General features: G+C 46.6%; 1 long non-coding RNA gene across 2 annotated transcripts in view; it reads right to left on the bottom strand.

The window, feature by feature from the left end:
• The window catches only part of LOC308338050, a 155,075-nt gene that overhangs the window by 2,529 nt on the left and 131,070 nt on the right, over positions 1-21,476 (bottom strand). The window contains exon 5 of one of the 2 annotated variants that reach the window (XR_013966363.1): positions 1,358-1,595. This is a non-coding gene — a long non-coding RNA (uncharacterized lncRNA). The remainder of the gene's footprint in view (positions 1-1,357; positions 1,596-21,476) is intronic. The other variant, XR_013966364.1, reaches the window with a different exon arrangement.

Here is a 21,476-nt window from a genome sequence, read left to right as displayed (position 1 = left end):
TTCTCTTCAACATCAAAAAGGAAGGACAGAGTAACAACAGAGAGCACCGCAAGAGAAAAAGAGATTTAAAGAGCAGTGTTTCAATGGCTGGGGTTTGGGGCGGACCCCCCCCACCCCCACCCCGTGCCTTGCCTTATGTTTTTGGGAAGAGGTTTTGGTCTGTTTGCTGGGAGGAAGCAGTATCAGACTAAGCCAGTTTTCTCTCTCCCTGCCCCAGCCCCTCCTTACCCTCTTCCGGACAGATCTGCCTGGGAGTGTGTGAGGAAGTACTGACTTAGGGCTCAGCCCTGCCCAGCGGGGAAGCCCGGCTCCCTCCAGCTCTCCACAAGCCCAGATGCTACCAGAAGACCAGCAGGTAACAGCTGCTGGAGTCAACGCACATTTCAGATTCAGAGATGCTGGTGAGGTCTCCAATCCTGCTTTACCAGTAATTAAGTGACCATCTATGTTGATTCCTCTTATCCCTGCTCTATTTTCCATATTGATCAAAACTTACAGAATAGGAAAGATCCATCATTAGGGAACCCAACCCACCCACATCAACAGAAGGACACCACACGGACAAACCTTGGTTCCAAGTCCTACCACTCACTAGCCATGTGACCTTGGCCAAGTCTGTTCATCTTTTCCCAGCCTCAATTTCTACTTTTCTTAAAGATACTCCCCACTATACTGTGTGGTTCAGAGAATTAAATGAGACGAAGGAGAAAATCTGCCACATCAAGCATGCTTTGATCCAACAAGGGTATATCCCAGAACCAGGGACACCTGTGCTCAATGATCAGACCTGGTAACTCATCCCTAAGTCCAGTTCAAATACTGGAGATTCATATACTCCATGGAGTAATGTTATATGCCCAGCAAAGGGCCTTCCTTCTTCCAAGAGCAAGGCATTCTGAACAAAAGCTTTACTTTTCTTCTTTAATTTCCTAACATTTTAGGGCTCACAACCTAGGGACAAGAAGTTCTGCTTTCTTTACCTTCACAGAAGAGCCCCAAATGAAAACACCCCACTTCTACCAGGTACAATGCAACTATGGCTCATTTTCTAGGAAAAATATATGGCTCCAAGGGGGTCAGACTTACAAGACAGGCACCTGCTACTCTTCCTCACCTGAAGCCTCTCTCTTGTCATTCCGAGAAAAGAGATTCGTATTAACTATAAAAAGAGACTCTGTCACCTCAGTTATAGAACAGACAAGAAGTCTCAAGTTTTCCAAACCTGCAGGGTGTGTGTGTGTGTGTGTGTGTGTTGGGGGAGAGGGGAGGGAGAGTCAGGGGGCCACAGAGAAAGGAGAAAATGGAACAAACGCCACATAAACCCAGAGACCCCCCTAGTAACAAGGAAAGAACTTACCAACATCAACAGCAGTGAGCAGGGAAGGACTCAAAGTCAGGGACTTAGAGACTGAACCCAACACCAAGAGGAAGGAGTCCCGTGCTCACCGGCCGGCAAGAGCTTTCTAGGCTGGTCACTCGGTGCGGAAGACTTTCAAAACCATGGACAGTGGAGAAGGGTCTGACTCGGGCTGGACAGACAGGCACCGCGGAGTGGCTGTCCGTTACTGAATCCTTCCAAAACTCAGTTTCCAGGCCTGGAAGAGAAGGAAAGAGACACATACTGTGGAGAGAAGCTCTGGAGACTGGAGAGCACGCACATACAGGGCCCACCGTGAGTGTTCACGAACGCAGGTACGGGAGTCTATCAAAGACACGGCCACGATCGCAATTTTCGCCTACAGTCCATCAAATTCAGACTCTTTCCCTGGGTGAACACTGGAGAGAGGTCAAGTCAGACTTCTGACAAGAACGTCAAACTTTCCCAAGTTGTTTGGAACAGAGCCCCAATAACAGTGCCCGTCCTAGCGGACAGCCTTTGCTAACGTGCACGCGGAAACCTCTAGCTGTGCCCTGGGGACTGTTCTGCAGAACGGCTCTGTGTTTCTTTTCTTGATGATAAATTCTTGAAAGAGGGAATGAATCACTTCCATCAGTGCTAATTCTCCTGGGGTGCAACGCCAAGTGCTCCGCGGGCATCTGTGGGGAAGAACAGCCACGCCGACAGCAGCAGGCAGCCTCTCGCCACAGCTAGCTTCCCACCACAGCCTCGTCAACAACAGCATGGACTCGTCAGTGAGGCTTTCAAGAAAAAAAAAAAAGACCCACAAGAGATGCAACAGCAACTTTTTTTCTAAGAGATTGTATCTATTCACTTGACAGAGAAAGACACAGCAAGAGAGGGACACAAGCAGGGGGAGTGGGAGAGGGAGAAGCAGGCTCCCTGATCCACAGGGCGGGGATCGATCCCAGGACCTGGGATCATGACCTGAGCCGAGGCAGACGCTTAACCGACTGAACCACCCAGGCGCCCCAGTAACAGCAACTTTTAAACAGAACTTTCTATCTGAATAAAAGGGCTCCTTGACCCCTCCTACATCATCGTCTTTGGGACTCACTCTGATGATGCCGACTGCTTGGAACAGGCTGAGCACTCTTCTCTTACCTTCGAAACCAGCAGACAATGCCCACAAGAAAATCTGTCTCGTTACAACTAGTACAACTACAACTAGTCCTGATCTTTTTTAACAAGACCCACATTGTTTGCTTTGACGGAAAATATTTTAATAGGTTCGCAGAGCCAAGTTCCTCCTCCAAGCTGGTAATGTGCCACCACGACGGTCACTCAAAAGAATAAGCAACTTCAACAAGTGGCGTGGATGAACTCTCCGTCTGGCCCCACATGCTGTGCCAGGGACTGGGGGTGGGGAAGGGGCTGGGAGGGGGCGGAGGGGAAGGGCATTCACGAGAACGCAGTGCGGTGCTGGCGTCTGGAGAATACGAGCAACCAAGGCCGCTGATGTGCTTGAAGAGCACAGTCTGGACGTGAAGTCCCGGCTGAGGCCGCCAGCAGCGCAGTTCGTCCTCATCCCGCAGCTTACGGACTGCACAACAGTCATGCAGAAACCTGCCTGAAGGGAACGCACTCCTGTTCTGCTGCTTTCAGACTTATTTATTGGAGGGAGTGTGCGTGAGCAGGGGGAGGAAGTGTGCGCGAGCAGGGGGAGGGACACAGGCAGCAGAAGAGAAGGTCCCAAGTAGGCTCCCCGCTGACCGTGGAACCTGACGCAGGGCTCCATCTCGTGACCTGAGACCATGACCTGAGCCAAGCCAAGAGTCAGCTGCTTAACCGACTGAGCCACCCGGCGCCCCCATGCTCCTGTTTTGAATGGACACCTTGTCCTCTAGGGCAAGGCCACACCTGCCCCCCCGAAGAGGAAGAGCCTCGCGGGCACGCGAACTGAAAGCATGTGGCTGCCAAGACACCCGCAGACAGCACTTGCACGAAGCCTGCAGAAGTGCAGAAAAGTGCTTGTGTTCTAAGATGTGTCATTTTGGATGCTCAGACTCTGCTCTCCCAGGGAGCTGGTACACTACGAGGGGTCTGAGCCTCCTCTGTGGGGGACAATATCCTATGGTCATTAAGAGCACGTGCTCCGTGGTCACCTAGAACAATGTCCCCCCCCCCCCCCCCCCCGTCTGCCTGGAAGACCTTGCCCAGGTGTTAATTTCTGTAGGCCTGAGCATGGCAGTCACGGCCGTCCCACAGCCCGGTATCGTGACAGGGACAGAAGGACACCATGCTTGCAAACAGTTTCGTGAAGCTCACGGCAAACAGAAACTGTACGCGGTCCTCATCCTGAGGAGGCAAAGCAGGTGTCAGGGCAATGTCACCAGAAAAGGGTGGTGTCCTCATAGGCACAAATATGTTCCCGCCATTCTTACCAAGAGGCCAGAGAAAGACCTGAAGAAACACTTCATTTTGTGACAAGGCACAAAGCGCTCCGATTATCAGTGCATATTCATCTTGGGAGCAAAGTGGGGGCAGCAGCTGCCATTAGAGGTTTGCTGGCCAGTGGACAACTCAGACTTGTTAATACCTGTCCCAAAGCAAGTGCAATCACGCACTGAGACTGCTCAGCTAATAAGTGGCAGAGATGGGATTCGAACCCAGGCTGTCTGGCTTCGCTCCTGGTTCTTAACCACAGCACCACACCGTTTCCTCAGGGACGACGAAGAGCAGTACTTTTAGACTAAGACAGAGCCCAGGAGCAGGCCGGGGGAAGGGCAAGAACACCCCAGAGATGGCTGGAGAGAGAATGATACTAAAGATCAGTTAATGGAGCCAAAGCGTGAAGGGACCAAAACCACTAGCGATTCTAAATTACAATCTATCTTTAAAAGAGATAATAATAAAATAAATAAATTACAATCTAAAGCACAGTCATCGTGAGAACCCGTAAGGGGATGACACTGGGAAAGTGAACTCACTTGGGAGATCAGCACTTGTTTAAAGACAGCACTGAGCACAAAACACCAAAGCTGAAAAGACCCCACTCGGGTCCTTTATAGAGAGCATATTATGACCTAGAAACACCGGCTAGGGAATGTGCCACACGCTCAAATTACCAGCCATCCAGGCATGGTGCTGACAGCCTGGGAGCTGCTCACCAAGGCAGAGCATCCTGCTACCTTTCCCTTGTGTTTCTACAGCAGAAGAGAGGAGGAAATGGCCCCCAGTTACTGAATTCTCTGCAGGCTGGAGGAAGAAAGAAGGGACAAGAAACAGGCTCCTGGTGAAGACAGAAAATGCACAGACAGGGCAGTAGGACAGAGAGAATCCACACTCCCAGCCAGCCTCAAGTGTGGTCAACTCTAAAACAGCCCCATGATCCCTGTCTCTCCTCACCCACGTCTCTGTCACACCCTCCCCTTGAGCAGGGTAGGGCCTGAGACTCTATTGTAACCAATCGAATAAACAAAAATGGTGGGATGCATTTGGTTACCTCACATACCTAAGGCTGCCACATCTATCCTGCTACAAGGTTTCCTCCCTTGCTGGCTCAGAAGAAGAGTCACGTTGACAGCAGCCTCCAGCTCAGGGTTAACACGAAACAGAGGCCCTCGGTCTGAGAGTCCACAAGAAACTGCCAACAATCAGGTAAGCTTAGAAGCAAACCCTTCCCTAGTGGAGCCTCAGATAACACAGCAGCCCTGGCTGCCATCTTGACTGTAGCCTTCAACTTGCACCCAGCTGAACCACAACCAGACCCCTGACTCCTAGAACCGTGAGACAGTGGACGCCCTGACTAAGCCACTCTGTTTGGAGTGACTGTGTTCTGTGGCTACAGCTAACACACAGAAGGGAAGTGTAGTGTGAGTCCCTGATGCTTCCAAGGGAGGCCGGGGGCCAAGGCCTGGGAGAGGTGGCCTGTGCCTCCTCGCAAGCCACTGTCTGCCTCGGAACCTCCTTCTCCTTCCTCACGGCATGGATAAGAGGTTACCCTGTTCCTGCCATCTATAGGACATAACAGAACATGTTTACCAAGGAAATAACGGTCTTACAAATGGTGACCTGGTCACCCAGCCGCCCTGCAAAACCACTCAGCATGCCGAGCAATGAGAACAGCCAGATGATTTCGATCATCACAGGGGCTGTGCTAGGATCCTACCCCTCATAAAACACCTGTAACAAAACAGTATTTTTAAAGATGATGTAACACACTGAAACACATCATAAAACTCATGTTCAGACAGACAAGCTGGAGACTTTCTGTATCAGTGGTTTCGAGAACAGAAGAGAAATGAAAACAGAGGAGTAGAGAATCCAGAGTTCCATCTATTTTGCTAATATGGGCTCTTTAAATCTAAATATAAACATCCTTGTTCTTATTTCATTTTTATTTTTTTAAAGATTTTACTTATTCATTTGAGAGTGAGTGAGAGGGAGAGAAGGAGCTCACATGAGCAAGGGAGAGGGAGAAGCAGACTCCCTGCTGGACAGGGAGCCCAACGTGGGGCTCGATCCCAGGCCCCCAGGATCATGACCTGAGCCGAAAGCAGACGCTTAACTGACTGAGACCCCCAGGCGCCCCCCCCCCAAATATAAATATTCTTGAACCTTCTGAGCAAGTGCCAACAGCTTTTACAAATTAACTCAAGTAACGGTTCTCAAGCAGGGCACACAGCTAAGACAAATTCGGTGAGCCAGAGACCTCTTACCTCAACAGGCCATCCTGCTACCAGCAGAAATGCGTGGGGAGGTCTACAATGGCGTCATCTGAAAGCTGGGAAATCCTCATGAATCTTCTAGTCCTACCCTCTCAGCGACAGATGCTGACACACAGACCCAGACCGTAAGTAACCCACCCATTCAGGGTCACTCGGAAGCCCAACCTGGACCCCCTTTTTCCGAGGCTTCTTTATACCTAAGTCCACCCAACTTTAGCCTCAAGCCAGAATTAATGAAGTCAGTGGTATCAGATATTCTGCAAGGACAAAAATAGGAATGAACTTTCCACAACACTATAAAGCCCCTGCTTATAAAAAGCAAGCTCTGGGGCAAGAGAAAAAAATGACATTGAATAATAGAAGTTCAATTCCTTTTCAAAAGCAATGCATAGTATTTTCTGAGTAAACGGAAATGTCCCTAAAATAGGCTGCCTTTTCTTAGGAATGATCCACTTTTTCTTATTTTTTAAATAAACATTAACCAGGGAACCAGATCAAGAGGCCCAGAACAAACACTTGTGCAAGGATGTCCATCCTGTTGCTTTACACAGCCATGTTCCTAAACCCAGAGATCCGTTCCACAGATGCTCTGGGGTTACCTCCTGTGCCAAGGCCCTGTGGTAGGAGCTGTACACACAGAGCCTGTCTGGGCATAAACAAGTCATGCTTCCTCGTATCTCTGTCAGAAGGAACTTCATCTGAACCAGCAAACACTGCAGGCACGAGATCCCTAATGTGTGGTTTGGTCAGCTGTTAAGAATGTAGACCGGTGTTCTCTCTTCTCCTAGAAACTTCTGTGTTTAAGGTAAATAGCAACGTGCTTTTGTGTGTGCGGACACCACCCTGACACCAGCAGCAGGAGTTACCCAAACAGAGGGGTTAGACCTCCGTCCCTGGGTCCCAGCCCTCCAGGACTCCTGTCACAGGACCCGTCCCACAGCCTAAAAGCAATTAAAATAAAAAAGTGGTCTTCCATGCCACATTCTCCTCCCCAATCTTTCCCTCAGTAGCAAGAATACACACGTGTAAGACAAAGCAAAAGGAGGAATGGAGGCTCCTTTTCCCCCTTACAGACGGCAGGCTTCTGTCCTCAGCACAAACGCCGGCCTCTCTGGGCGTGATCAGGGCGGGACCTCATGCGACCATGTTCTACATGCGTGTCAGGGCTCTGACACGGTCCCACCAACACTGCAGACACACTGTCCACCACACACGGGCTCTGTCCTCAATGTTTCGTGTGCCTGAACTCACCGAAGCTGACGTCCCCGTGTGGCAGAGGAGGAATTGAAGGCAGAGTGACTGAGAACATAGGTTACTCACATGCCCACCCAAGTCTGCAGAGCGCTGGCCAGAGGCCCCCACGCCTGTGGCCTCAGCTTTCCGTCTGGAGCCTTCCCTGCATGATGGCAGTCAGCAGAATGGTGGGTTTGGCCCAGACTCCCTGAGCCCTCCCTTTCCAGAGCCAGCCTGCCCGCAGATGAAGGGGAGACTGGTCTCACTTGCACACACAAGTCCAGAAACCCACGGGGCCCCACTCTTGTAATAAACCTCTGGAGGGTTAACTCCCATGGGTCTGTCTGCTGGTCCTGGGGCCAGCGAGAAGCAAGGCGTCAGCCCACCGTCCATCCTCTTGAGATCAGACACAAGGATGTTTTAGAGCCCAAACAGGTGCCAAGACCTTTATGAAAAAGGTAAATATTTCTTTTACAGGAAAGGAAACCCGGACCCAAAGGGCCCCGAGAACAGACGCAGCACAGCTCAGCACAGTGTCTGCGGCGTGAGTCACTCGAGAACACTCTTCTCCGTCACTGTCAAGACGCGTCTCTAGGACAAGGTCATTCCTCTACTTTCTTCCCCGCGTTGGACCTAAACACACAATCTCCTTTCCAAATACATAAAATGGGCACGAGGAACATTTGCTACCGTGGCACGCGAACCTATGTGGGGGGACATCCCGTGGCATCAGAGCCACAACGTTCCACATGACAGCCGAGGCCACCAGCCGTGTGGACGGTCCTCAGGCTGGCGGAGTCTGTACGGCCACCAACTGCATGAGGTTTCCTCCGCAGGACACACGGGGGCAAAAACACGACCCGCAGCCCGTCAGCCGTGAAGAAAGAGATCTCGGACTTCGGACTCACCGCCGGACTCTTCTGGACGCCCAAGGCGCAGCGCTTTCGTTTCATTCAGGAATAGTGATTTTTGTTTCTGCTACGGAGAAACTTTAATGTAGATCATCTGCAATTCAAGAGTTCCTCTTCCAACTGTACTTAATGGTGTCCTTACTGTTATCTGAGCCAATTTCAAAATAAAAACAAACTGCATGTATTCCATAGTATGTTTAAAAACAAAATTAACTTCTTCACAGATGCATTCAGGTGAGTTCAGGAAGCCGGTCACCCCGCACGGCCGGCTTTGCGGAGAACAAATCACAGATCCGACAGCATGTACGCGCCTCACTCTTGCAACAGTAGGTCAGACAGCTACAAAAGGATCCCCATCGTCAGGAAAAGAACCTGAGGGTCAGAGAAGTACAGTGACAGGCCTAAGTCACTGTACTTTCTAATGGCAGGACTCCACTCTAAATAGTGTTTTTGGAGGGGCGCCTCGCTGGCTCTGTCGGTAGAGCCTCCAAACTCTTGACCTCAGGGTCGTGAGTTCAAGCCCCACGCTGCGTGTTAAGACTACTTAAATTACACAAATAAATAAACCATTGTCTTGGAGCCAAAATTTGTGCTTTTTCTGCTCTAGGCCTCTGTGAAGCAAGAAGTGATGGGAAACACTGAGAATGGACAGTGGTCAAAATTAAAGCTCAGGGGCGCCCGACGGCTCAGTTGGCTGAGCGCTGACTTGTGATTTCTGCTCAGGTCATGATCTCAGGTGGTGGGACCGCGCTGGGCGGGTTCCACCCTCAGCAGGGAGTCTGCTTATCCTCTCCCTCCACGCCTCTCCCTGCTCACTCACTCTCTCTCAAATAAATAAATAATAATTTTTAAAAATTTTCAGCAGAGGAGAGTCGAAAACAAAGGCTGGCGGTGATGGTGTCATGTGAGGTGATGTGATGTCGGCCCCCTTAATTCACCAGCTCAGCCGGGGTAGCCGGTCGGAAGGGAGAGAAGAAAGAGCGCGGACAACGGAAGGGACCAGCAGCCGAGTGGCTGTGGAGAACACGGGAAGCAGTGTGTACCCTCCGAAATGAAGACGCGACGTGGGGCGTCGGGCCTAGCCCAGGCGGCAGACACTCTCTGGGGTGCACGGGTCGGGTTTGATAGGGTTTGGTAGGGTTCACGGCATCTTCTGCAACTACCTGGCTCTGCCGTCACAACGCAGAAGCACCACAGGGGAACCCAGACGACAGCACCCATGTATAAACACAGGTCTCGGGCCAGACTCGGCCCTCCTGCTAGTAGGCCAGCCCCCAGCCCAGACAGTCCCCCAGCCTCCGCAGAAACCCCATGATGGGCTAAAGAATCAAAGAGAAGGATGCCACAGCCAACCTCAACTCCGGGGGCGACACCCAGCCAGCCAGCAGCAAGCGCCCCAGGGGCCTAGTCTGCAGGGGTGGGCTGAGCCTCGCCTCTGCATGAAGACATCCAAGGAATACACTGTTCACTGTTAGTTCCTCCCGAGTCATTATCTGTAAAGCAGCGCGTGGATCGGGACTCCTGGATCCGCCCAGCCCAGTCTCACCGCACAACTTACACGGGTGCCATGTTTTACACAGACAATTAGGACAAAAATGGCCCCAATGTTCCAAAAGCAACTACAAAAGGAAACTCAAAAAGAGAGGCAAATAAGCGAATCCCGGTTTCTGTCCTGGACGGCTCCTCCACCCGGAGAAACGCCCCTGGCTTCCCCTATGCCACTTTCCTACCCAGCTCTTGCTCCTCGGGAAGGTGCCAACTTGAACATCTTTTCCTCCAAGAAGCTCTTCTCGGACATCCCCTGGGAGGTTGACACTTGCCATACCTGCCGATGACTCTGAGCTTTTTCGCGACCCTCAGCACACTGATAATGCCCCCCGAGCTCAAGGTCCATTTCCCTTTTAGACTCTGAACTCCAGAACAATGCCTTGTTCAATGCCTGTGTACAAGGTGGGCAATGAGATCCTGACCAAACAGAAGGCTCTGCTGATTCGAGACACACTGTGCACTGAGAGGCACCCAGTCGTCACCAAGGCAGCAAAGCAGCAGTTTGTAGGGCAGCTCAGGAACTTTTCCAGCCTGTACTGCGGGCAATGTGATGAAACCAGAGCGAAGACCGTATCCACATGCCGGTAAGCAGAGTCAGCGCAAGAAACCCATTCTGAGGTGCGTCAAAGTAGAAGCTATAAAGCATTTTTCTCTCATGCTTATCAGTTACAAAAACAAACATGGTTTCGGTTAATGATAAAATGTTCCCTAGGAGCACTGGGTGGCTCAGCCGGTTAAGCATCTGACTCGACTTCAGCTCAGGTCCTGATCTCAGTGTGGTGAGATGGAGCCCTGCATCAGGCTCCACGCTGGGCAGGGAGTCTGCCTCGGGTCCTCCCTGTGCCCCTCCCCCTGCTCACACGTGTGTGCTCTTTCTCTCTCTTTCTCAAAAAAAAAAAAAAAAAAGTTCCCTAACCTAGGCCCTAGCAAATTCAAAGGTATCTACCTGAATGGATTTTAATCAAGTATCTGAACAATTTCTTTTTTGTTTAAATATATACACATGGCATAAATAAAAACACTGACACATATACAGAACTGCTGGCACTAAGAAAAGAAGATCCTAAAATATATATACTATGATCCATTTTTGTATATTACAACAGAAAAATAAGCTATAATAACGTATGGCCCCCAGTGTGGCTGCACCTGGCAGAGGGATCTGGGTAAATTTCATTTTCTTCCTTTTTATCTATTGGTACAGTTGACTCTTACACAACAGTTGACCCTTTGAACTGCACGGGTCCACTTACACATGGGTTTTTCAGTTAAGTACAGTCCAGGACGGTGAATGTATTTTCTCTCCCTTATGATTTTCTCAATAACACTTTCCTTTCTCCAGCTCTCTTTATTGTAAGACACATTATATATGATACAACATACAAAATACATGTTCATCTACTGTTTATGTTACGGAAGGCACCTGGTCAACAGCAGTTACATTCTGGAGACACAAACATTACATGTGGAGTGTCCCTAAACCCCACATTGTTCAAGGGCCAACAGGATTTTCTCTTTTATACAATCACATTTCTTTGTAAAGAGTTTTCTGTTTGTTTTTTTTTTTAATGTTATTTCAAACAAAATCTGCTGATTAGACAATTCTTGAAAGCTTTTTCAAAGAGACATCACAGAAACAGAAAATGTGACACAGGGCAATGCTGTTACTATTTAATATTGTGTTGCTGATAGAGTTAAAAAAAAAAAGTTTCCCCGCCAGCTTAAATGTTCACCATTCCCTCCAGTATCATAATGACCATCCATCTTACCTTGGGAACATGGGCACACAAAAGCAAAATGGAACCAATGCTGGTGGTGTTCATTTCAGTTTCTAACTACCTTGTTACTTTCCCAGAACAGGCTATATTTTATGTTGGCCTATTTTCCCTCTGGTCTTGGATTCTGCAAACTGCACAAAACTTAGCTGGCCAATTTCAGAGACCAAAAGGAATTCAGGGTGGCGAGAAACTTCAAAAGTCAAGTCTCCTCTCTTAAAGGAATTTATATAGGTCAGAAATTGTGAGGGCAGACCTGAGGAGGGTCCTAGCAGTTACCTGAGGTTTAATTCCAATGTTTACACTGGGGTCTCCAAGTACAAGCACTAAGTAGGTTTAATTTCAATTCGCGTGGTTATCTAACATCAGCCTATGCATAAATCAGGCAGATGGCCGAATTTCCCATCTTGGATTATGTTTTAATATCTTATATTTCTTTTCATAAATACTAAGTATCTCATCAACATGGTCTTGTGCTTAAATAATGCTCTATTGGCCAGTAACAACAGTTTCACCCACTATATGTGACTCCAGGGCATTTTCAAGCTCCAAATGAAAGGGGTTCGACACCTCTTCATAACTGACTGAAATAAGCCACACACTACAAATTCCTCCAGAGACTGGTTTTCCAATGACAGAGTTGACCTCCACCCAATCCCCACTATAAATGCTGGATGAATAGAAAAATCAACTCTGAAGGCAGCAGAAGACAACCAGATGGGAAGTAAACTATCTATGAGCCATGGGAGGAAGGCAATCCCACTCGATAATTTACGTTTGTAGGGTTTATGGCATTAGAGCGAAACCAGATGGACCTCAGAAGAGCAAACCACAGCCCTGTCAGTCAGAATAGGGCCTGCCAGGGTGGCTGAATACTGAGGAATAAAGTCCCCCAAATGAGGAAGTCATCAAGGGTGACATCCCAAATTTGCGCATCGGTATTACATGCTTTTGCTAAACTGAGTCCAAGGATCCTGAGGAAAACAGCAACGGTTGGGACATTTTTAGGAAGCTGACCAGTTCCAACAGCTACCCGGGTCCAGGGAGCCAGATAAAGGCCTCAGACTTCCCTCTGAAACCAGAGAAGCACCTTGGCCTAAGGCCCAAAGACCACGTCCCCAGGTGAACAGACATTTCCTGGGAAATAACAGGCAAAACTGAAATAGCAGAGCCTTAAGGATGAGCCTCTGTACGGTGCAAGTTCATCTGCCATTCATTTAACGGCCAGCTTGAACAAAACTCAACCTTCCTCGGGGGAACATAACAGGATCTTTGCAACGTAGTATCTGCGATGTCCAGCATAGGACCAAAAATTAATACACATGAGACAAATGGGAGATTAACTCCATAATCAAAGCAGTCCACAGAAATAGACCTACACGTAACCCAGAAAAAGGAATCAGAAAACAAGGATTTTAAAACAACACAAGGCTAAAGACACTGAAGAATTTACAGAATGACAGAATGCATAAAGAAATGGGATGCTTCAGAAGACATTTAAGAAAAAAAAAAAAGAACCAAATGGAAATTATAGAACTGAACCCTACAATATCTGAAATGAACAACACTGGATCAGATGGAGATTATCAGAGCGGACACAATAACCCAAAAGGCCAGGTGAACTTTAAGACATAGCAATAGAAAGAAGAATCAGGCTGAAGCACAGAGGGAAAAGACAAAAACAAAAATAAAAAAAACCAATGGTTTAAGAAGAGCCTCTAAGACCAGACAGGGTATTAAACGATTTAATTGACAAGTTAGAGGAGAATAGAGAGAAGGGGGCAGAAACATTCAAAACTGAGCAAAACCGCAATCTGCCAGAGCAGGACATTCAGTTAGCCACAAGAAAATGTCACCTAATCATGCAAACCAAAGATACAACAACAAAAATGTGTAGACGTGACCAAAGAAGAAAAGACTGAGAATAGTAAGAATACAGCTGACAGCTCATCAGAAAGACAGCAAACGACATCTTTAAAGAACCGAAGGAAAAGAACAAAAACAAAAACTGTCAACCTAGAATTCTGTTCACAACAAAACCCCTTCAAAAATAAGGGAAAAAAATAAGAATCTTCATATAAATGAAACCTGAGAAAATCTGTGCCCCACACTCCAAGAAAGGCCGAAGGAAGCTCTCCAGGAAGAACAGAAGTGGTACCAGATGTAACTCTGAATCTAAAGAAAAGAATGAGGAGCCTTGGAAGAAGTCAGTGCACAGGTAAACACAAAAGAGCCCTTCTCTTAATTTCCTTAACACCTACTTGTTACAGATACTGTATTAACTGTGTGTACGTACACATATGTTTATATATACGCTTCACATACACGGTATGAAAAGTAGGGAACCTGTGTTAGTTTATAACATATATGGATATAAAATATATCAGGATATTACAATGAACAAGAAGGGGAAAATGAAACCATATTATAAGTTTCCTACATTTTTTACACAAAGTAGTAAAATCTTAATTCAAAAAAGACTTATTAGGCATGAATATTGTAATCTGTACAGAAACAAGAACAGCAAGGCAAAGAAGTATAGCTAAAAACCTAAGAGAGAAATTAAACATATCTAAATTTAAATAAAGAGAAATTAGAAAAGGGGACATGGGGTAAAAAAAACAAAAGTGTCTACAGGCTGAGACAAATAATAACAAAAATGGGAGATCTAAAACTAACCACATCAAATAATTATGGTAAACAGACTAACCATTCCAATTAAAAAGCAGAGATTGTCAAAATACATAAAAAAGGAATCCCCAACTATGCACTACAACGGATGCACTTTAAATGTAAAGACACAGATAAATAAGCACTTGGAAAAGCATACACCAGCATGATCTCGATATAAAAACCAGATGAAGACAATAAAAGAAAACTATAATATCACTCAAAAAATGTATGTCCAGAATTCCTCAACAAAATACAATATAGGTATAAGGACAGATGAACAGAGTGAAGTACATAAAACAGAGGCCAAAAACAGATTACACATTTATGGTCGACTGATTTTTTTTTTTTTTTTTGACCAAGTTACCAAACAGATTACACATTTAAGGTCGACTGATTTTTTTTTTTTACCAAGTTACGAAAATAATTCAGTGGCTATAAGGACAGGCTTTTCAACAAACAGGGCAGGAAAAAACTGATATCCACATACAAAGAATGAATCCTCACCTCTACACCTCACACGGAACTAACCATAAAACTATAAGCAGAAAAACATTATCTTTGTGATGATGGACTAGGCAGAGCACTTTGGATAAAAGAGAGAAACCCTGATAAACAAGACTTCATCGAAATTAAAACTTCTGCTTTTTGAAAGACACAGTTAAGAAAATAAAAGGCCAACCACCAACTGGAAAATATTCACAATACACATATCTGACAAAGGACTTATACCTAAAATACATAAAGAACAGCTATAATTCAAGAACTAAAAAGCATAAAAAGTTAAGAATAAAAAAGTCACCCATCCCAGTCTTTAAAAAAGCAAAAGACCTGACTAGAATACTTCATAAAAGACGACACAGGAATGGCCAATAAGTATGTGTGCAATAATGACGATGACACCATTATCATCAAAGAAATCACAGGAAAGCACAAAGTACCACATGATACCCACTAGAAAGCTGCTATTGAAAAGACTAACAACAGCGAGTATTGGCAAAGGCTTACAGCATATTGGAGCACTGATGGACATGTTTAAATACAGAGCCCCTTTAGGAAAATGACAATTTTTTTAATAAAATTAAATATATACTTATCCAGGGATACAATTCTAAGTATATGCAAAAGAAACAAAAACATATGTCTGCAGAGAGACTTGTACATTAATGTTCATGGTAGTTATGTTCATAACAGACAAAAACTGGAGCCCACCCAAACAGATGAGTAGATAAATTCACACCACAGAATGCTACTCAACAGACAGCCAACCGCCTCCTCCATATTCACTCTTACATATCCAACAGGTACGTACTTGAACTCATGAGGACTGGACTCCCCACAGCCCCGGCATCTTCTTCCTGCATCTTTCCCCTGCCTTAGTAAAAGATAACTCAACTGACCAGCAGCTCAGGTCAAACTCTGTGGAGAAGCCTTGTGTGCCTCTTTCTCCCGAATCCACACCTGACCACACCCCAATCCCACTGCCCTTCTTTAGGAGTGTATACAGAATCAGACCCCCTCCTACTCACGTCTCGCTACTGCCTCCTCCCCCCAACCCTAGCCATGCGAACATGGCCAGCCTAGACAAAGGCAAGAGTTTCCTAACTAGTCTCCGCGCACCCTCCCAGGTCCCCTCCAGGACGCCCTTCACAGGGCAACTAGAAGATTCAAGACACAAGTCAGATCACTCTACTTCTCTGCTTAGACCTCCGGTACCTTCTTGCCTTACTGAGAGCAAGAGCTGGAGTCCTCGTGAACACCCCAAAGAGGCCCTGTGTGGCCCGGCCCCTACTTACTACCTCCTTGAAGCCTTATCCTTCAATGCCCTCTGGCTGACTCCTCTCCAGTCATGCTGGCCCCCTGGCTGGTGTTCATGCAGTCTCTTCTGTAGGAGGGTCTTTGCCACGCAGGTTCCTCTGCCTACAACACCCTTCCCTCAGAGAGCCTGGGTCTGAGGTCTGACCCCTGTCAGCACTCACACACCCCCACATCGAAAGGGGTGTGTGATGGCGTTTTCACCATCACTCCACACCCTTGGCCTGCTTTATTCTTCCTCCCAAAACTCCCCACTACCTGGCACATGTGTCTCTTCTCCCCCTCCCCATACAGTGAGAGCAGGGACCTCATCTGGCTCCACACTCTAACTCCCTACCTAGAACAGGGTCTACAGAGCAGACACGCAAGGCCCATCGTGTGAGCAGATGAACGGAGACACCAGTCCAGGCAGCGTAAGGAAGTGAGGGCCAAAGTAAGGAGGTAGAGAGGCCAGGAGGGCCGCACGCAAACCAGCACGTTGCAGGAGCAGGAACCACAAATGTGGGCACCAAGACAAAAGACAAGACAAAAGGAGACAAGAGCTATGGCAGATGGCGCTAGAATGCAGGCCAGGGGTCTACATGATCACCCGACCTTCACGGACTCCAAACAGTAGCCCCTCAACGTCACTTGAAACAGGCAAGCATCTTTAGGCCAAGATTAAGGTGCCCTGACTCAATGCAAGACAGGCTTACACTCTTTGCACACTTCACTTATAGCTTCAACAACAAGGAATGGCCAGCGCAAAGGAAAACCATCAGTCTGGGTGGTCTACTTGGCGAACGCTCAGCCCGCACACTGACTTCTCATTCTCACAGACTCGTCCCAAGAGCAGGGGCAACACTGTAATAGTCATTGTTACACTGAAGTAGGTCTTCATCGCCACCAAAATTCAGTGAGTCTGCCTAGAAAACCCCAGAGCCGATCACTCTGGTCAGGAGTCTAAGAATGAGCGTCAAGGGTTACTTAATAGTATTTAAGATCCAAGTCAACAAACCATAAACAAATATTTGACAAATATTTTCTCCAAAAAGAAGAAAGAAGTTTCTTCTTTATTCTGAGCAAGGAAGAGTAACACGTATGGACTCAGATCACGACAAGAACCACCAAATCCGGCTGGACAGTGTGGGGCAACAGCAGTGGCGGTCCCTTGCTGTCCTCCCTCCACGTGGGAGGCATGGGCGAGACGGCCCAGGACCAGTACCTCCTCACCAGGCCCATGGGGGGCCTTCCTTTAATCCACCACCGATTCAAAGTTTCATTATTCAGGCTGAAACAGGACACCGCGCCCAATGATCCGAGAGAACCGCCTTCTCCTGGCTCCACGTCCACCACAGCGAGGAGGAGGCAGTGTCTCCTGAGGGACGGAGGGGAGGAAACGCCGTCCCAACTCTGGTCTCTGTCACTGCTCCACAGTCTCTCTGAAAGCTACGCCTTCTGTCAGCTTCTACACAATCCCAGGCTCCACTCTTCTGAAACGTCCCCAAGAAAATGAGAACAGGAACATTTTTAAAGCCAAGTAATTTTGAAAAATCTTTCAAAAGAGAAAAAGAAAAGCAGAAAGGGTAGTTCCCGATAAGTTCTTCCTTAACTTTCTTGAGAGACCTGAAGAAGGGGGATATAAGTTTGGGGCTCTGCAAGCTGAGCGGAGAAATGAAGTCTCCCTCCCTCCCATGACTCCGGCTCGCGCGCAGACACGGTTCAATCCTCATGCTCATGATGCAGAACACATCTTACTAGGAGCTGGGAAGCCTCCTGAGATGAACAAAGGGGTCCCATCCCTGTAGAGTCACCCAGATGGTGAAAAGTGCAGAATGGTTGTGACAAATCTGGCTTCGGACCAGTGCTCTGTGCTCCTGCAAGGTTGGGCCTGCTTTCCCGCATCTGGAGTAAGGAGAACATCTGGGCCTGTCTTCTTGCCCCCGAGAGAGCAGGCCCAGGGCCTCCTTCACATCCTCACCGGGAGGTACCTTCACACCGAGGCGTTCCCTGCCTTCCTGACAATGCACTACCGGGCAATCCCACCCACACACGCGCATCTCACACATGCACACACTCCCGTCCACTCTTCGGCTATCGTTTGGCCAAAACCCTGATCACTGCACCCATACATTTGCCTTGTTCTCCCATTAGGGCTGTTTATCCAAAGTCTTTCTCCCATTAGGCTATAAGCTCCAAGGCGTAGGTTTGGGTTTTGGTTTGTTTGTTTGTTTGTTTGTTTAAAGTGGTTCAGGGGCGCCTGGGTGGCTCAGTCAGTTAACTATCTGCTTTAAGCTCAGGTCATGATCTCAGGGTCCTGGGATCGAGTCCTGAATGGGGGGGGGGTCTCTGTTCAGTGGGGAGCCTGCTCTGCTCTCTGCCCCTCCCCCGCTTGTGCATTCTCTCTCTCAAATAAATAAAATCTTTAAAAAATAAAAATAAAGTGCTTCACTACCTCGAGTATCCAAAGGAGGGCCTAGAATGTAAAAGTGACACCAAAAATTTGGTGAATAAAGGAAACTCCTGATAGTCCCCACAAGGTCCTGGGGTCTTCATTAGCGATGGAGTTCTGAGGACATAAAAAGGCCCTCTGAGGATATCATACCTTCAGAGAAGAGACGATCTGAGATGTTTAATAGAGTATTTTTAAATAAAGCGAACAGCAACGTCAGAGATGATACAGGTAGCTGATTACACGGCAAGGAGTACGGAAGTAACAACTATAATAAACCCATGGGGGTGAGATGGCTCTGGGTTATCCCACCTGATGAGATGAGGCACGTGACACACTCTTCGCAGGAAACAAAGTTGACTGAGTCTGAAAACAGACTCTGGGTTGCAAGTGGACACCCGCTACGTGTTCTCTACCTGCTGACTCGCCCCAATCACCGGGCCCTTCACCAAGAAAGGGCACTCAGTTAGTTTTATTTTACTTTGATTCGCTCATTTTGACAGAAGGGAAAACCAACAGACTGTGACAATGTCAGGACAATAATCATGCTTCCAAATGTTTTTCTTAGTAGTGGCTTTTCTGACTGTGTGGGGGTTTGTAATGACTCTATTAATAATTAATAGATAATTAATTAATAGATAAATAATTAATTTTTCGGGGCGCCTGGGTGGCTCAGTGGGTTAAAGCTTCTGCCCTCAGCTCGGGTCATGATTCCAGGGTCCTGGGATCGAGCCCCGAGTCAGGCTCTCTGCTCAGCAGGGAGCCTGCTTCCCTTCCTCTCTCATTGCCCGCCTCTCTGCCTACTTGTGATCTCTGTCTGTCAAATAAATAAATAAAATCTTAAAAAAAATAATTAACATTTTCCTACCAAACATGTTGGAAGAAAAAGATTCTATAAGTTAGACATTACTTACATAATCTTTGCTTCTATCTTGGTTTCTTTCCCAAACTATTACAGGGACAAATAGCTATATACAGTCAAAACAGAAATACCCAACACATCTTTCAGCATGATATAAATAAATTACCAAAGGAGGGGTCCAGGATTAAAAACCCCTGCACAAAAAGCAAAAAGACTGATCCACATCTAAGAAGGCTTTCTTCATTCTACTAGAGGATTTCTTAATCCTTTTTAAATTAGTGAACTTTCCTTGTCAACCTAAATTAATTCAATTTATTAAAAATATGATTGGTACAATTTTCAGAAAGTGTTCACTACATGAAAAATACAACTGAAAAGAACAAGAAAACCCTGGGAAAAGTCTACGTTATCAAACTTTGAGAAAAAATAATAAATAGTGACTGCTTTGGATTAAATAATTTAAAAGCCTCAAAATATTTATAACTTGGGTTGCAAGCCATCTTCTTCCTTAGAAACCATTTCCACCAATGCCAACTCAAAGTAAACATTCCAGTATTTTAAAAACAAACAGCCATTTCTTCGTGACGAAACGTGAAGATCTGCCACACACACACATTTTATAAAATTAAAATTCCAGATCAGTTACTCAAAGAACTCAGGATGAATATTAATGCCTCTCAGCCCTTCAAAGATTAATGCTAAAATTTCTAATCATAATATGGTCTTATGTCAATGTCTGTCTACAGCTAGTAACGCAGCTGCCATGCTTACCATGTTATGTTTCTGCTTCTTTTCATGGCAAATATCTAAAGCACACTATTCCTTTTCAAGATTTCAAAGTCTGTATCTCTCCCAGGCCACTGTTATTCCTACTCGGATCATCACAACTTGAGCTTTCCACCACTCTAAGTCAACTCTGATTCCATCTAACATTTGCTGAGAACCACAATACCTCCTTAAACAATTATTCATCAGCTTACGTCACGCCCAATATATTGCTGTTTCCAGGACCCTGCAACCCACTGTGGCAATGCAGACAGGGAGGTGGGCAGGGAGGGCCGGACCCATTAGGTCAGTAACTAAGATGGTGGGTCCTTTTCTGCAACTTTAATCCAGGAGATTACATAAACAGAAGATTAAAGTTCACAACAGAGTATGTGATTCCTTCAGGATACCAAGGGGCAGACACATAGGTGACACACTCCCATCAGATGGCAATGCTTCTTGCTTTCCATGCTGCCACTCTGGGTTACTCCAAGAGTATACGGCCAACTGCATTCTCAAATCCTAAATGCGATCCCGCAGATCCGAACACTGCGCAGAAAACCGTAACACTCAGAATTTCTTCTTCAGATTGATTCCTTGTTTATGTCACTGGCACAGTCTACTACTTGCAACTATTTTCACTTATAAATACTATTCCGCTTACTCAGAATCAAGCAAAATAACACTGAATAAAAGGACCGATGTCATGGATGTCACCATGAGGGGTACATCAGGGGAGTTACTCGGGCATCACAGCATACTTAGAAGGGTAGAACTGTATGATATAAAACATTAGGCAGCTAATTAAATCAATGAGAAAAATAAATCTCATTTCAAGAAGTAATGTCTCAAAGACATCAAGGTCTGCCCAACTCAGAAAGCATCTTACAAGATACTATTCTCCACCTCATTCGAGACCTAATCTGATAGGTTGGAGCAGACACTCAAAATGAAAGAAGAAACTGGGCTTATACTCAAGTTTTAATTTTTTGAGCTCTACACCAAATGCCTTCCCACTTAATCTATTAGAAGCACCTGCTAAGAGGCCCCTGGGTGGCTCAGTCCATTGAGCAGCTGCCTTCAGCTCAGGTCATGATCCCGGGGTCCTGGGATCAGTTCCACATCTCCCTCTCCCTCTGCGCGTCCCCCTGCTCGTGCTCTCTCTTTTTTCTCACTCTCAAATAATAAAATCTTTCAAAAAAACAAAAATAAAAACAAAAACAAGCACCTACTAAAAACAAAGCAACAAAACCAGATCTTTCCTTCCCACAGAATGACACAACAGATACCTTACAGTACCCCTGCCCAAATAAAAATAACAAAAGAAGAAGAAGAAAATACAACATATTTTTAAATGCACTGGTGAGGTGACAATAAAGGAAGAGACAGGAGAAGTG

The sequence above is a fragment of the Martes martes genome, assembly GCF_963455335.1.
Source record: "Martes martes genome assembly, contig: scaffold_113, whole genome shotgun sequence".
Taxonomy (NCBI): Eukaryota; Metazoa; Chordata; class Mammalia; order Carnivora; family Mustelidae; genus Martes; species Martes martes.
Note: the sequence above shows the minus strand (reverse complement) of the source record. Positions and strands in the feature narration are given on the sequence as shown.